This window comes from Anoplopoma fimbria, chromosome 3 (genome assembly GCF_027596085.1).
Source record: "Anoplopoma fimbria isolate UVic2021 breed Golden Eagle Sablefish chromosome 3, Afim_UVic_2022, whole genome shotgun sequence".
Taxonomy (NCBI): Eukaryota; Metazoa; Chordata; class Actinopteri; order Perciformes; family Anoplopomatidae; genus Anoplopoma; species Anoplopoma fimbria.
In genome coordinates, this window is record NC_072451.1 from 20,633,706 (window position 1) to 20,649,384 (window position 15,679).

A 15,679-nucleotide genomic window follows, 5' to 3' on the forward strand; every position below is an offset into this window, starting at 1 on the left:
ATGAACTGAGGAATAACCCATAAAATGAATGCCTCTTTCAAGCTGCAGCTCAGCAAGAGTGTGTCTTGGTGTGTGGTATGTCTACAATGAGGAGAATGTAAACTGTGCTTGAAATATGATATCTTCTGTTGTAATCTTCCCACTTTCAGAGATCTGAGAGAGATTAAACCTGCATGCACGGTGTTTTGAAGTCGTCAGCAGTGGTTGCTGACTTTTAAAAGCTGGTTTCACCATATAGTTATGAATGCTAATTAATAGTTCCCTCAATTTTGAAATGAGTTATACCTCAGGTCAAGGTAACAGCTCATGTGTTTTTAATTCCTGCAGTTGACTAGTCATTGCATCCCAAGGTCAAGCCGATAGGCTGTCTGGGCATGGCTTTCAAAAAATCTTGCAAGGTCAATCAGTCCAAGCCCATGCCAGTAAAGGTGCGTGCGAGACTCTGCTCCACCCACTTTCATAAATCATTCCTCATCTATCCGATCAGTTACATCAGATAAAGCAGCACAAATCAAGTTGTCTATATAAACATTCCAGATTATGACTGGTGAACATGAGTGATTTAAAAGGAGCCAAAACTATGCATGATTCATGTGGGTAAGGCTAAAACCAGATGAGGAAACAAATCTTAATTGTACCCAGAATCTGGTGAGCTGGAATCCAACAAGTGTAAATAGAAGGCCCTTCTGACCTTGACAGATTTCCTATAAATTCAGGGAACTTTGGCATGCAAATTCAGCACTTATAGCAAACTTTGTTGACAGGGCTGAACTTTGAGGGGGAGGAGAGCTGAGGAATCCAGAACAGAGAAAGCTATCATACTTACTAGCTGTGCTGCAAATCTTTTTTATTTAACCCTCCTTAACCCGCCGGAGTATAAAGTGCTCCACACCTGAGGAATGGTTACAAACAGTTAAGAGTCAGGAGTTGATGGTACAAATAACTCTCTGGCTAAGCCCCTTTTGCACATTCAACGCAACCCATAGCTTATCATGACATTACCTGGAGGGGCTGGAGGCCTGGACGTATGCAAGAACGCAAATGGCTTTATCATTTGTACTGGGCTTTAAACGGTACACGTGTGAATAGGGAAGGTCATTGTCCAGAGAATTCACGTTCATGATGTTTCATATATCATACAGATGGCACAAAACCCGGAAGAAACAAACATCTGAGGTTGAAGAAAAAGCCTAATTCACCCAACGAAAGTGTCTAACTGGAGAGACAACGAGATTCGTGAACTTCCATTGGTAGGGCCACTTCAGAAACCGTCAGAAAAAGACTAGAATGAAGCGCCACAGTGACTGTTGAGCCCTAGCTTCTTCCCCGCTGGTTAGATTATTAGCGGATGAACCTACAGTACATCATATTAACACATGGATTGTCTTAAAGTGCACACATATGATGACCATAAACATTGACAAACATACACAACCACCTCATGGCAGACTAAACCCTTCTTCTGTCTAAAAACAGAGTCTACCAAACTTTCACATTCGTGGTTAATCACTTATCAAACAGAATCTCACAGCCCACTGCGATGACTCACCAGCTGTTGTTGCTAAACAGGGAAGTTCAGGTTTCTGAGCACTCTGCAAGAGAGTGGGTACACCTTTCTCAGGAAACTGGCAGTGGGACAACTCGTGAAAGGATGTTTTCTTTACTACGCCCAGTGTTTGTTAGGTCTGAGGAGGGAAGGTGGGTTATGATGAGGTCGAAGGAGGTGAATAGTATTTTCTATTTCAGTCTCTTTGAAGGACGGAGTCTTCTGTCCTTTGGGGGTCTGCGGACTGACTCTTACCTTTGGCCCAGGCTTTGGCCCTAGAGATGAAGAGCAACAGTCCGGGGGGAAAAGAAAGGAAATCCCCCTTTTGTTAGTCTTAATTTCATTAAAATATATTTGGATCTTGCAACTATTGATAAAAGTATTCAAGGTAATTAAAGTTTTTTTTACATATTACTACCTGTTCTAAACATAAAAGTTCTGTATGTATGCATCTGTGTCAAGACATTCGTCAGTATACCTGTTACTTAATTTAATGTATAGCAACAAATAAAGATGTCTCTCAAAATGAAGCAGTGCTCACTTGGTACCCTAATGAAGATCTGGGAACCCCATCAAGGGGCGTGAACTTGGCCCATAAACACAATGGCGGGCCGAAGTCAAACAGTCAGGCACGATGAAAGCATTTCCTGTCCATTGACCTCTTGTCATTCCAAGCCCGCCGTGCTGTGGCGCATGATCAACACAAAGCCTTTGTAATCTGATCCACATTCAGCATCAAACAACCACTACCAACAAAACAACAAACGATGAGGTAAAATGGCACAAAAATAGTCTGGGTAAGGGCCATAACACAATGCCATTGTAACTGCAGAAAAGCAGACATGGGAGACTGGCATATTGGTCTGCTTTCTAAATTGCATCTGTCTATTTTTTTAAGTCAATCATTCTTAAGATCTAAGGTTTGATAAATTTGCAAGACGTTAAACCAAAAAAATGGCTAGTAACTGTAATGCAGGACGGTTTCACAAGAAATAGCAATAAAATGATCTAATAACCTCAACAGTACAAACATGTAGATCTCTCAAACACTTGAGAAAGCCAACAATTAACACAGTCTATCAAGTTTCAAGAGAGAGCTAGAAAATAAGACTTTAGGAATAGCTCAAATTCCTCACAGCACAGCTGCAAACTGTGTCATTAAAGTTATGGTGAGTGAAAAAGTCTCTAAAGCATTTCTTTCTTCAATCATCCTGCAAATAATCTTAAAATCAATGGAAGTTAATTGTCAAAATGTCAGGTATCTTTGTTGATTAATTGCCCCTTTCATGCAACGACTATGAATACTTTGGCACAATGCTTAAATTCAGTGGACAGAATAAAGGGGATGAGATTTTCTCCTGATGAATGATTACAGTGGGAAAAACCAACAAGCACTCCCCCAGTGTAGGAGGTTGTGACGTCCATTCAGAAAGCCATAAACACAGTATGACTCATAAAAACACTTTAGGTGAACTTTAGAAAAACATTTTTGTAAATCCTCAGTGGTTTACCTTAGTAAGCGAGCCATTCAGATATAATGGGGATGGGTGTTGTTTAGTTCAAGAACAGAACAATGAGAGCGGAATAATGAGAGCACTGAAAATGAATGGTGTTGAATAGAAGTTGTTTTTAGCTGCTATCACGTAACAACAGCTAGTATTATCTGCCAGCGCATTGTTACTTACCACCGGTGAGTAAGAAGTACTCACCGGTGGCATCTGACAACACAGAACCGGTATCCTCAGAAAAATAAGCATCAGATGTCATCTAACTGATTATCTTTTTGTACACAACAACAGAGACGCTAGGGTGGTGCCATCTTCCTTAAATATAGCACTGAACCTTTCTAACGTACACAATGCCTGTTTAAAGGAGAGGTTCAGAATTGTTTAACTGGTTTTGCTTGCTGTAATTGTTCCTATGGTTCAAACCATGGCCATCAAGGGATCCTTTCCCATCATGCTTTCAAGGAAAGTGATGGGGGACCAAATTCAAAGCGAAAAGGGGACCGAATATGGAGTGAATTTCAGAGGTCGTGCGATTGCATACGTCCATAGAAACACGTGGGTAGGCACAAAATGTATCCAGGGCGGCTCAAATTTAAGTGAACGCAAGTTGAAGATGTTTCAACTTGAGCGAAAAATGGTGTGTTAATACCGAGACTTTTTCAAGTTTGAGACTTTATAGCTTTTTGAAGTCCTACAGGGCAAGAAACAGACGCAGTAAGACAATATATGAAGGCCAGTAGCAAAAATATGACCTCAGGTGTCTATCACAGTTTCCAGATCAACTTCCTGGTTCATATTTGACCTACTGTAATATGGTAGTTCTGCTTGAGCAATGACTGATTTAAATGACATTTTAGTTGCACACACTTTTAGTGTTACTTCCAATTTATGTGGTTTATAAAGTCTGACTTCCGATATTTACGTATTTCATTGTAGTAATGGTGTCATTTTCTCAACAAATACTTTGAGTATAGTGTAACCATAACAGACAAAACAAAAATACAGTTTAGTTCAGTGCAACAATAAAATAAGTTATTCAATAACTGCTTTTTTTTTATACCATAGAGATGGTGCTTACACTTTGAATAGTAGGCAAAACATTTACAGTATAAAGCAGGTCCTATAAATGTGAAGCTTATAATTGTACAGCATCATTGTCTTTATAATAACTGCTTTCTGGAAACTTTAATCACTGCTGTGCATGAGCACTGAATTATGTTTTATAACTGTTTCTTAGCCAGGATGGAAAACATACACAGTTAAAACACATGCTGCTAAGCAACCACTCTCCGTTGAGCTGAAAACATGTTACGTTAACTGTAGTTTTGAAATACCTTCTCATTATGATTTTGGCAAAGGCTGACAGTTAAACACACCCTTGTAGCATGCAAAGCTATTTTTGGTGTATGATTGTTGGTGTTACGAGTTTTATCTTTGTGTGCAACCTAAGAAAAAATTAAATAAAGGTCTAATAAAATCCCAGTCAAAATCAAATATCTCACATGAAGTTTGCATGACAGTTAAGAAAAATGTAACCTACTTAACACCTAAGCACAGACATGAATTCAGTGGTGACAGCGAAATAGTTCCCCAGTAAAAGCAGCATTGCTTGAATGGAAGCTGTCAGTTGGGGTGAGGCCCATATCTAAACAATCTGAGAAGAAGCAGCGAGGCACACATTTACAAACAGCCCCCGAAATTCCTCAGTGTTATTCTTCTAGGGATTTTAAAGCTTACTTAATAAGCTAACTGATGAGTAAGTCACAGTAAACAGTAATGACTAATGTCTCTATGCAAGGGAATTCTATGCGTAGGGATCGGTGTTGACATGGGTGACTCCTGTCTGGCACGCGATGTGGGGCTTAAGGACATAAACAAACCTGCGTCTGACTCCGCCCGGGGCTCGCGTTCACAACTCTCCTGATACAAGAACACCCCACTAGGTCCAGATAGAGACTGGTCCAATGTATGATCCATCTGAGACCTCAAACCACTGACCTTAAAAACATCTCAATGGGACTGTTAGAAATCATACTTAAAAGACAGAGATTTCATGTTTGTATTACCTTTTACAATAATATGTTAAGAACATGCTAAGAATTTGGTAAGAAATAGAGAATTCTGTTAGGTAAACAAGAAAGAGTCTGTTCACATTTTCTGTTGTGCAAAGAGAGGGTGAAGATGCTTGATGAGCACTTGGAGACAATAGCTTGTCTTTCCCAGTGCATCATACTTGCTCTAAAAGTTTTATTCATGAACACCAAAGATAAGATTTCAATTTAAAGATATTTCATATATGATTGCTCCTACCCCTCTTCTCTTTATGATAATGTCAGGCAGCCCCACTAAGCTGTTAAAATGACTCCATTTATGTGCCGTGCCTCGACTAAAGTATTTATATGATACTGTCAAGTAAACAAAGAGTCATATTACTCTTTGGAACTATGAATGGTGAAACAATATCTCCTTTATAGCTTATATGACAGTACTTTAACAAGTTATGTGTCCTGGTTAGACTATAGTTGTTATATAAAATATGTAATCTACTAGAGATTACCCCGTATCAGCAAAGACAGGCCTTGTTTTGGATCAGAATGCACATAATATATGTATGCGAGCAAGGCCTTGTTTTGTTTATATCTTTAAAGACAATATTTGCATTTTCAGCTGCAACCAACAATGTTGTGTAACTTACCTGTGATCTACTATGTTATGCTGTTTTTATTTAGATAAGAAAATGCAATACAGTTTACCGCACGCAGTGTAATGAGTTCTCAGATGCAATCTTGTGTCTAGACACACTTTTATAATGCCTTATGTATTAGATTAGCTTCTGTGGAACTGTTGAAATTGTTTAAGTGCTGTGTTTTGGCCAACTGATACACAATAATCAGCTCAGGATGTACAACACTAGGTCAAACTGTAATTTTACAGCAGCGATTTCTCTTTTATTATGCCAAAGAAACTTTAGAGAATACAGTAATCTATGACATGATCAGGACTTTATTCATCACCAGATAAAAAGTCACAAGGCTTAATATCTCGAAATCTTTCTGTTTGTTTGTGTGTGTGGGGTGTGTGTGTGAAGGCCTTCTTGTTAACTGTTTTCACAGCTGAGAGCAGCAGAGAGTTCTTTCCACACCTCTTGACAGCTGTGTTCTGCCCAGTCACGCTATAGAGGCACATCATTGGTCTCCACCTCTGACTGCAGGGCCCTCCAGAGCTGGGGTTAAAGAGTCTGCTTCTTTTCTTCTGATTTGTTGATCATACCCTGACCACAAGCAAACGTAGGCGGCACTAATAGAATAATAATGTCCACATCACAATGGTACCTTAGTGGTCACCTTTACTAACCACATTAAAGCATTCAGTGAAAAAGTGACACTCCTACTTTCTACACAATGCGTTTGATAGTGTGATTAATGTGATCCTGGTTAAACCCTAGGCTGCATTGTCCTCACATGGCTGCGATAGTTATATGATAGATTAATCGCTGATTGTTGGTAATTTTTCTGTTGAGCTATATGTAATTTATTTTATCAACTTACAAAGAGCAGTCAGAGAGAGATTGAAGACGGATTAGTGTAGAGTGAGAAGACTGCAAACCTGTATAAAAATATGTCAAATAGTAAATTAAATTAATATATATTTACCAGAATAACCATGCTTGTTAACCTGATTTATTGTTTAAACGTAAAGCTCAAAGTTTATCATGAAAGCACGACACCACACTTTAAAGGAGAAAAAATGAAAAAAGGATAATATGTCCAATTTAAGAGAGAAATATTTTTCCACAACAGCATTTCTGACTGGAAGAAACCACGGAGTGAACCTCATATAATCTTGTTAAACTTGTCGTGTTTATGCACTGAATTTACCTAACGAGATGTGGCAACACAGCCTCTCTGAGTTACAATCTGAACTTTTTAAACTATTGATTTACAAATGCCTGAGATATTGCCAAAACCACCAGAAAGACAGGAGCCAAAACTCAAATCAGCCACAGAAAGTTGTAGATGGGGTTATCGACCACACAATTTATCTTGATGAAATGAAATCAACAGATGAAGAAAAAAAGAGAGGAGGGCATTACAGTCATGTACACGGGAGCTAACTACTCGGGTTTACTATGGCTATGTATATTTTATTTACTGTTTTACAAACAGTTTAGACCTATATTTTTATTACTTATCATTATGCATACCGTACATTTGCTACATTCCTGTTTACACTCAGTTTATTAGTTAATTATTTTGGATTTCATTTTCTTTTGATATATATTTTTTATATATCTTTGTTGTAGGGAGCCTGAAATCATAGACTTTGCCAACGACTGTAATTGTTGAGCTGAGGATAATACGGAACTATGACAAATGTCATATTTATTTTGGGCTGCAATTAAAATTGATTACCATTGTTTCCATTTAGAAACCAGGTGTGAGTTATTTACACATTAACAATGCTTCTTACATAATGTAGATATTATATTAGCTGACAAAGACCATTTAACAACCAATTAGTGGCGTTTTTAACTATGAGGGTGCAGCGTTCACATGCCTTATAATGCATTTGTATTTAGTTAAATGGCAAATACATTATCCGTGACATAGTGTTAGATAATGACTTGACATTGATAATATACAGTAGCAATACATAATAGTAAATTAGTCAGTGTATTTACATTCACAATTGTTTGCACTGCATAGTTTTGTAATGCTCAGAGAGTCACTTACAGGAGTAGCTCAAAAGCTTTAAAAATATGCTTTTTCAGCAAGGCTTCCTCATGACATAATGTTTGCAGTAAGCACTTTAGAGAGTTGAAATTACTTGTAAACAGGCTGGATCCAACTAGCACTCCTGAACTGTATTCTTTGGCCTTATTTCAAGGTATTTCTCTTTCCGAACTCAAGTTTGTGTGATTTGTCTTTTGGCGACATTATCGAGTCGTTTCACCCACATTTTTTTTAAAAGAGTACTTTTCTCACTTTCTGCTTGTGTTAACAGTGTAACTGTTGCTCTGGTTAATCCACAGATCATATACGACAGGACAACTGCTGTATAATAAAATCAAGGAGTGCACAGTATCTTAAAGTTTTGTTAATGTTTCTGTGCACATTTGCTTGATTTTTGTTTTGGGATTTTATGAAATCCTATGTAATTATCATTTCTTATTTTTAGTCTGATTGACTTGCCTTCTGAAAATAATATGTAAATAATTTGACTGATGACTTGGTGTTGGGGGAAGTATTTGGAAAAAAGAGAGAAGTTTCAAATGAGTTTGCAAGGAAATGGATGAGTGTCTATGTAAATAAGCTATGATCCAAAGTAATGAGGGGTTATAAGATAAGATAAGATAATCCTTTATTAGTCCCGCGGCAGGGAAATTTGCAATTTATGTGCCACTGTTAGTGAGCAGATAAACTTTGTTTGTGCAAGAGAGCAAGGCCGTCACTCAGTTGGAGGATCAAAAGGTTGTCCACAGTAAATTGCCATAGCACACACCCACACAGACAAACACACACCTCTACTACCACCATGGAACATTACGTGGACGGGTAAAAGGTGCACAGAGGGCTGCTCATTCATGTGTTCCCTTGGTTCCATTGATTTGTATTGGCAGGAGTATCATCCCATATTTTGTGAATAACATTATTTATCAAACAATCTACCATTCTAACCGCCTTTCTTGCGGGCTTGATGTTCAAATAATCCTGTGAATCCTTATCGTGCACAGTACACTGGAATGTCTTGCACCTTTTCAGTGAAATATTGATGTAAGTTATTTTAAAATGGTCACAGAGGTGTGTTCAACCATGCCCCCTGTTGGGCAGAAGAGACAGGTGGTTCCATGTGTCTCAGCTGGAAAGAGCTGATGACTTGATGAATTTAAGGTATGTGTAAACTCACACATGTTTTTTTGGTCTTAAAAACTGTTGTCTGTCAAAAGTTGTTGAATTATCCAGTGATACTAGCATCCCATATTTGAATATTGTCACATTAAGCATATATGTCGGCCTGTATAATTTAATTGTTACGTAACTGACAGCTGGGTAATCAGTGTTTTGCAAAGTGCGAAAAATGTGGTTTATACAAATACATATTTTCTTTTCTTTGTAATGATAAACATCTAAGCAAAACATAGAATCCACTGATAACCCTTCCTTTTGCTTTTCTTAAAAAAGCCAGACAAAGCTCAGGTAGGCTATAAGTGAGAAGGTCTGAAATATGTTATATGAGATATAAAAGAACAGAAAAATGTATTTAGAAAGATCAAAAAGAAGTACAATAAGCCAACATAAACATTGTGAAACAGGTTATGTAACTTTTACAGTTTAATACAATTTAAAATGGAGTTGTTTACATGCAATTCCTCAAAATAGGTAAGCATTAAGCAATGGTTCCCCCCACATTACATAATGTAATGTAATGTAAATGGTTCTAAAGCAACTATATATACCACCACTAATGGGTTTAATGACAGAAAAAAAACACCCAGGAGCATTTTATCCAAATGCAAATAAAAATAACATTTCTATCCGAAATATTACCGATGTGTACAAATATAATTTATATTGCAAGCAGCCCAGCCTCAATGCATCCATTAAGTCAGAGGGGGAAAGATAACAATGAAAATCATCATACAATAAATAAATACATATTAAATGTATTATTATTGGAATTAATATATATTAATACATGTGTGAGGAAAATACTAGGAAAGGTTTGAGAATAGTTCATTTGTGTTTGCAGAAGCTGCTGTGGATGTAAATGTTTACCTGAAAAAACAATTGTGCTTATCAGTGCCTCCAAGCATTGCAAATCATAGGTCTATAGAAAAGTCACAATCAAGCTCATATTAAGAAAATGAGTGTGTATTGATTTTGATTTAGTTGGTGAGTTTTGTGCATTTCCATTCATGGGAAAGCAATCGTTGTGTCACTAGAAATAATAAGAAAAAAAACATATATATTTATTGTATCATAAAATAAAATAAAAAAAATAACATATCAGAAGTGCTTAAATTATTTTAGTTTTAATTGATTTGAATCCTTTTCATCTTAACTTAAGGAAATTTACTAGAGGTTACCTGCCATTTATCCTTTATCTCCATGAATAATATAAAACAGAAAAGGGTACTATTAGACTATTTATGTAATCTTTGTGATTAGAGCCGAGTAAGAAAAATAGTAAAAAAGTAGCATTTATAGCAGCACTGGCCTGTTAAAGCCTCACATTGTCATCATGTCTAATTTAAACCCATGCATTTCATTATTTATTCAGGCCCCAAAAAGTTGTGCAAGCTGGAATTTGCAAAAAAGGATAAAAAAAAATCTAAGCAAGGGATCCAGCATTTACACTTGTTAAATTATATTACACTAAATGATTGTCTTCTATGGTCACAACACAAGTCCACTGCCCATTTTTAATATCCCCAAAATTCTGCCTTGAGAACGGTTTTCCAGACAGAATATTGCATTAAGTAGCAATGCACCCTGTTATGACACAAAGTCACACCATAGACAGGATTAACTCAGATAACATTAAAACTATAGCCCAGCACACAAGAGTTCCATTCATATTCTATAGACAGACAAGCTTGTTGCTAATCTTTAATATCACACACCAAATGAACATTCTCTAAGCAAATACATCTCAAAGTTGTTCCCACTGATGTTCATTAATCCGGGGTGTTTCCCCGCTGTACCAGTCTGTAGCATGTTATTCTAACCGAGGTTGTTAAAACCACCACACTGCTGTTAAAAATACATTCCCCCGGGGGCTTGCAGAGGTCTTAACATTTAAGCAGGACAGAAAGCTTTAAGTCTCATTTAATGGAAGGTCAATATTAGTGTAAAGTTTGCAGCGTGTCCTTTTCAGTTTTACACCTCGTGGAATGTAATTGCAGTGGTGCACTAAAGAATTAATGCTGCGTTATTGTGTTTCCCGATATTTTCAATCCAGTCTGGCGGAATCCTGAACTGTGGAATATCAAGTAGCAAACGAAAGACCTAATGGAAAGTATATCTCTAGGATTTCACTGTTCCTTGACTGATGAAAGCTTAGACCTGTGGTTTACTTTGTGCAGTCAGACATGATACACGGCTTTCTGATTCTAAATGATCTTAATGGCTAACTTCTTACGTTTGAGTTTTTTTAGCCATTTTGGCTGCGTGGTTCTTAGGACAGCAATGTTGGTGACTCCGCCACTTTGGTCCAGACTAAAATACCTCGACAATTTAATATGATGCTAATGGTCCCCAGAGGATGAATCTTAATGAGTTTGGTGCGACCCCAGAAGGTCAATCTTTTAAGTCATCCAGTAAAATAAATGGATAGACACCTTAAAAATGGATAAGCACATATTTTTGCACAGACAATCATGGTACCCAGACTTTTCCTGTAGAGGCACCACGAAATTGAAATTTGTGTGAAAACCTGAAAAACTAATGACATTCCAATTAGCCTCCGCTGCACTTTGCTTCTAGCGCTAACTAGCAAAGTAAGCATGCTAATACACTGAACTACGATAGTGTACATTATTAACATTGCCTGCTAAACATCTAAACATCAGCATGCATTGTCACCGTGAGCATGTAAGCATGCCGACCAGATAATTTAGCTCAAAGTACGTAGCAGCTAATTACAGCCTCACAGAGCCTTTCTGTGGCTTTAGACGCTTAGCCTGGTTTTCAGCTTACATAATATCAGACAAATCCGTCAAAGCCATGTGGCAAGATCTGTAAATGAAATGCATACTATTTGAGTCTGCAGTTAAAGAGGACGTCACAGACTCCGGCAAATATTTATGAATCTGTTACTCTCACGAGGAGTTGGTCAAAATTCTACTTGAGTGACAGCTCATGGTTTTACAAACTTTTTTTAAAATGAGTAGCCAGTGTCTCTGTGTGTTGACATTGAGGTTGTGCAGCTCAGAGTCAAGGCAAGAGAGGATCTCCTAAGCCCTGTGTTTATACTGTCTGTTTCCTGTATAGCTGTTTGGGAGCCTATGAGGGAAGCAACAATGCAGTCAGAGACCAATCAAACATAAACATTGAACAAAGGATGATGGATTGGGGTGAATTTTGCTCCAAAAACAGGTTTTTGGGCTATCTGTGTTGGTGCCATCAGCTCAACTCAACCGTCGAGCTTCGCTGCAAAACATACACAGTGAGGACAAATCATTACCTCAGATTCTTCTCTGAAACTTTATCTAAATGAGCTCTGCCCTTTCCGGGTGAATTAAAGTCATTAGGAAATGTGGTGATATCCCACCGCCATATCTGGAGTGAAAGTGACTTTCATGACACAGCGCTTTGACTCTCTGGGGTAATTTCACTAAGTTGTATGTTTATGTTAACTAATAGGCCCTGTGATGTTTGCCAACTGGCCACAGCTGAAGCAGTGATCAACCAACTGGCACATGAGTTCGACCTGAACGCCAGGGAATCTAACCCACTTTGATCCGGCAGCTATCAGGGAAACCTCGCTACACTATCAAAGCACCATCCCTCCTCAGAGAATGCTTGTCTTTCTTATCTCAACAACGACCCTGCCTCTGCCTCGCACAACTGGACCCCCGCTCCTGGGTGGTCTCGGGGCTTAGCTGCGTAATAACGGTGCCTAGCTGTTCCAAGAAGACGTGGAATACAGAATGCTTCATTTCAGCCAGATAGGAATCGCCTGATAACCTTGATGGAACTGATAAGTCAAGCCGCTGTAAGGCTCGGTTTTCTCAAAATGAAGTAAATGAAATGCTTGCAAGGTGAAGACACGTGAACTAAAAAAAATGTGTATGTATTACCAGGATTATAGTGATTTCATAGGTATAAGCATCAAATCCCACACATTCTTTCCATGTCCATATCGGAATTGTGTGGAAGCCTGTGTGAGTCCCATCCTTGAGAGGTAATGAGGAGGAGCACAGTGGAGCTGAAGGGGAATGTGCAAAAACAGACTTGAGTGGGATGTTGAATGCTATATTCCCCCTCTTTACTGCCCTGGTCCCGTGTCCCCAACCTAGACCTGAACCTGGACCTGGACCTGGACTCTTTGCATGAGCAAGAGAAGGGGGTATGGTCTCTTCTTGTCTACCCCATTTCCTGCCTTCCACACCAGCTCTAATTGGAAATTTGGGTGGCCCTGTTTATTTACATGGTTGAAATGCGGCGAGGTTGTATTTATATTTTCATGGCGCGTTCTCAGCAGTGCTGCATTACATAGCCTTCCCTTGAGAGCACTGTGGGAGAGGGAGAAGAGTGTAGAGTAGCCCAATGGTTGAATGTATGTGTGCAGGAGGGAAGCGTCATGGAGGTTGTATGAGGTCTAATGTCCTTCACTGTGAATCTGCACTTTAAGATCTTTAAGGTAAGACCTTTAAATATTCTGTGTTGCCTCTGTTTTTTTTATTGGGTCTGTCTGCAGTCTTTATAAAAAAAGGAATAAGGCATTATAAAAAATAAAATAGAAAAAAAATATTTGATATGTTTTTTTCATAAGCAACCTACACATAACGTTCATGTCAAAATATTCACAAACAAGAAAAAAAAAAAGGAATGAATGAAAAACAAAAAATACAACCCAGATTCATCCAACATGGGATAAATATCTCAGATATATTTAAAAAATAATCTGAGCTGTACACGTTTAGAGCATCAGAAATCCCATAAAAATTATAAATACATTCAAACACTTTTGCAAAGCGCTGAGTAAGAAAAACTAATGTTTATGCATATCTTACTTTGGGGGATAAATTACAGAAAGAATCTGGTCATCAACAAGTATTCAAAGATTTAAAGGTATATATGTAACATAAGTAATATGTTTAGTGAAATGCAACGTGGCATGCCTATAATGTTTCGCTAAAAGACTAAGAATTAGTAAAATAGAAATATAAAGGATAAAAAGTAATAAGAAATTATAGTTATTAAGAAATCATTACTATGGGTACACCTGTCACAAGTGCAAGTATAATAAAAGTCTATTAATATTCATGTAGGTAAGATTAAGGAATTGTGTAAATTTCTAATCCAATAATGTTAGGAAAAGGCAGTCGAACAATTACTCTATATAAGGCTAAGTTTCAGAAAATACACACTAGGCTAAGACCCTCTAACCTAAAGGTCTCTCAGGTCTCATATGTATACATGGATAAAAATGATCCTTAGATGAGCCATGTCAGAGCAGTGGCAGTATGTGTTTATGTTTCAGACCGCGGCTGCTGAGTGGCGGAAGGCAGAGCTTTCTAGTCAAGCCATGGCTACAGAAAGCCCGGACCTGACTCTGGATAAAGTAAACATATGAGCTTGCACACTCAGACACACACACACACACACACACACACACACACACACACACACACACACACACACACACACACACACACACACACACACACACACACACACACACACACACATGCACACACACGTACACACATACACTCAGAGGGTTCTCCCCGTCCTCCTCCCTGCCCGTCAGCTGGAGACCACACACCCAGACCACACAGAGTCTGAGAAACAGCCCAAGTCACTCTCACGCAACACAGCCCACGAGCTGTCACTCTGGCCATCTCCGTCTCTCCGTCAGCACCGGTTCTGCCCGTCACTTGACACACGAAACAAAGCAACTGTGTTTAGAAAAGTGGAAAATGAAAGACGTGGAGTCACAAACTCTTTATTTTGATAGGAAAATGTAAGGAGAAAATCCAGAGAGAGCATTTTTGATAATGTTAGTGAATCTAAATCAATTGATGGAATTGATAATACAATTGTGTGTGTGTGTGTGTGTGTGTGTGTGTGTGTGTGTGTGTGTGTGTGTGTGTGTGTGTGTGTGTGTGTGTGTGTGTGTGTGTGTGTGTGTGCGTGCGTATGCATGTATGGATGTATGTTTGTACGTTGAGGCATGTGTGTTGCAGAGAGTCACGTCCCCGCACCATATTAAGAGTGATCAAAGGGTTTGTGAATTCCCTGATTACTGCAGTCCAACCGCCCAAATGTGTGAGCATCATGTTGTTTTTTTGCATGTGGAGAATTCATATTTCCACTCTCTCCAGCTCAAGTACAGCACTAAACCAATGATACATCACTCCCTGCTGGTCATTTATTTCACTGCACGTATATCCATGCAGAGTCACTGTTTCTTCATTAGTTGGTAAACTTTGTATCTCTGTTGTGTGTCTCTGGAGGAAATCTCCATTATGGTGAAAATGCAGCATTTCCTACTTTGTCTGATGACATCGTAGTGTAACATCCTTTATCTCCAAAACCTCTGCGAGTTCCCAGCCAAACTAAACAAGCAGCCCAACCCTTGCATCGGTGCCAGGTAGACCACCATATTGTTCTGCTTATCACCCTTATCTGTTTACACTGGTGTCCCGAGTCCTCCGATTGTTTTTCATTACTTCGCTGCTCCTTATCCGACAACTGTTATTGCTTTCCTGCCATCATAATGTATCGGGTCAAGTACGTCGTTATCTGAAGAGCCTCAGATAAACACAGACATCTAATAAACAATTCAAGCTGATTAATTGTGGCGATAACAGTTCTATTTACTGGTGATGGAGAGCAATTCTCATGCCTTATAGGTCATATCCAGAGAACTCATACTAATAATAATATAATGATAA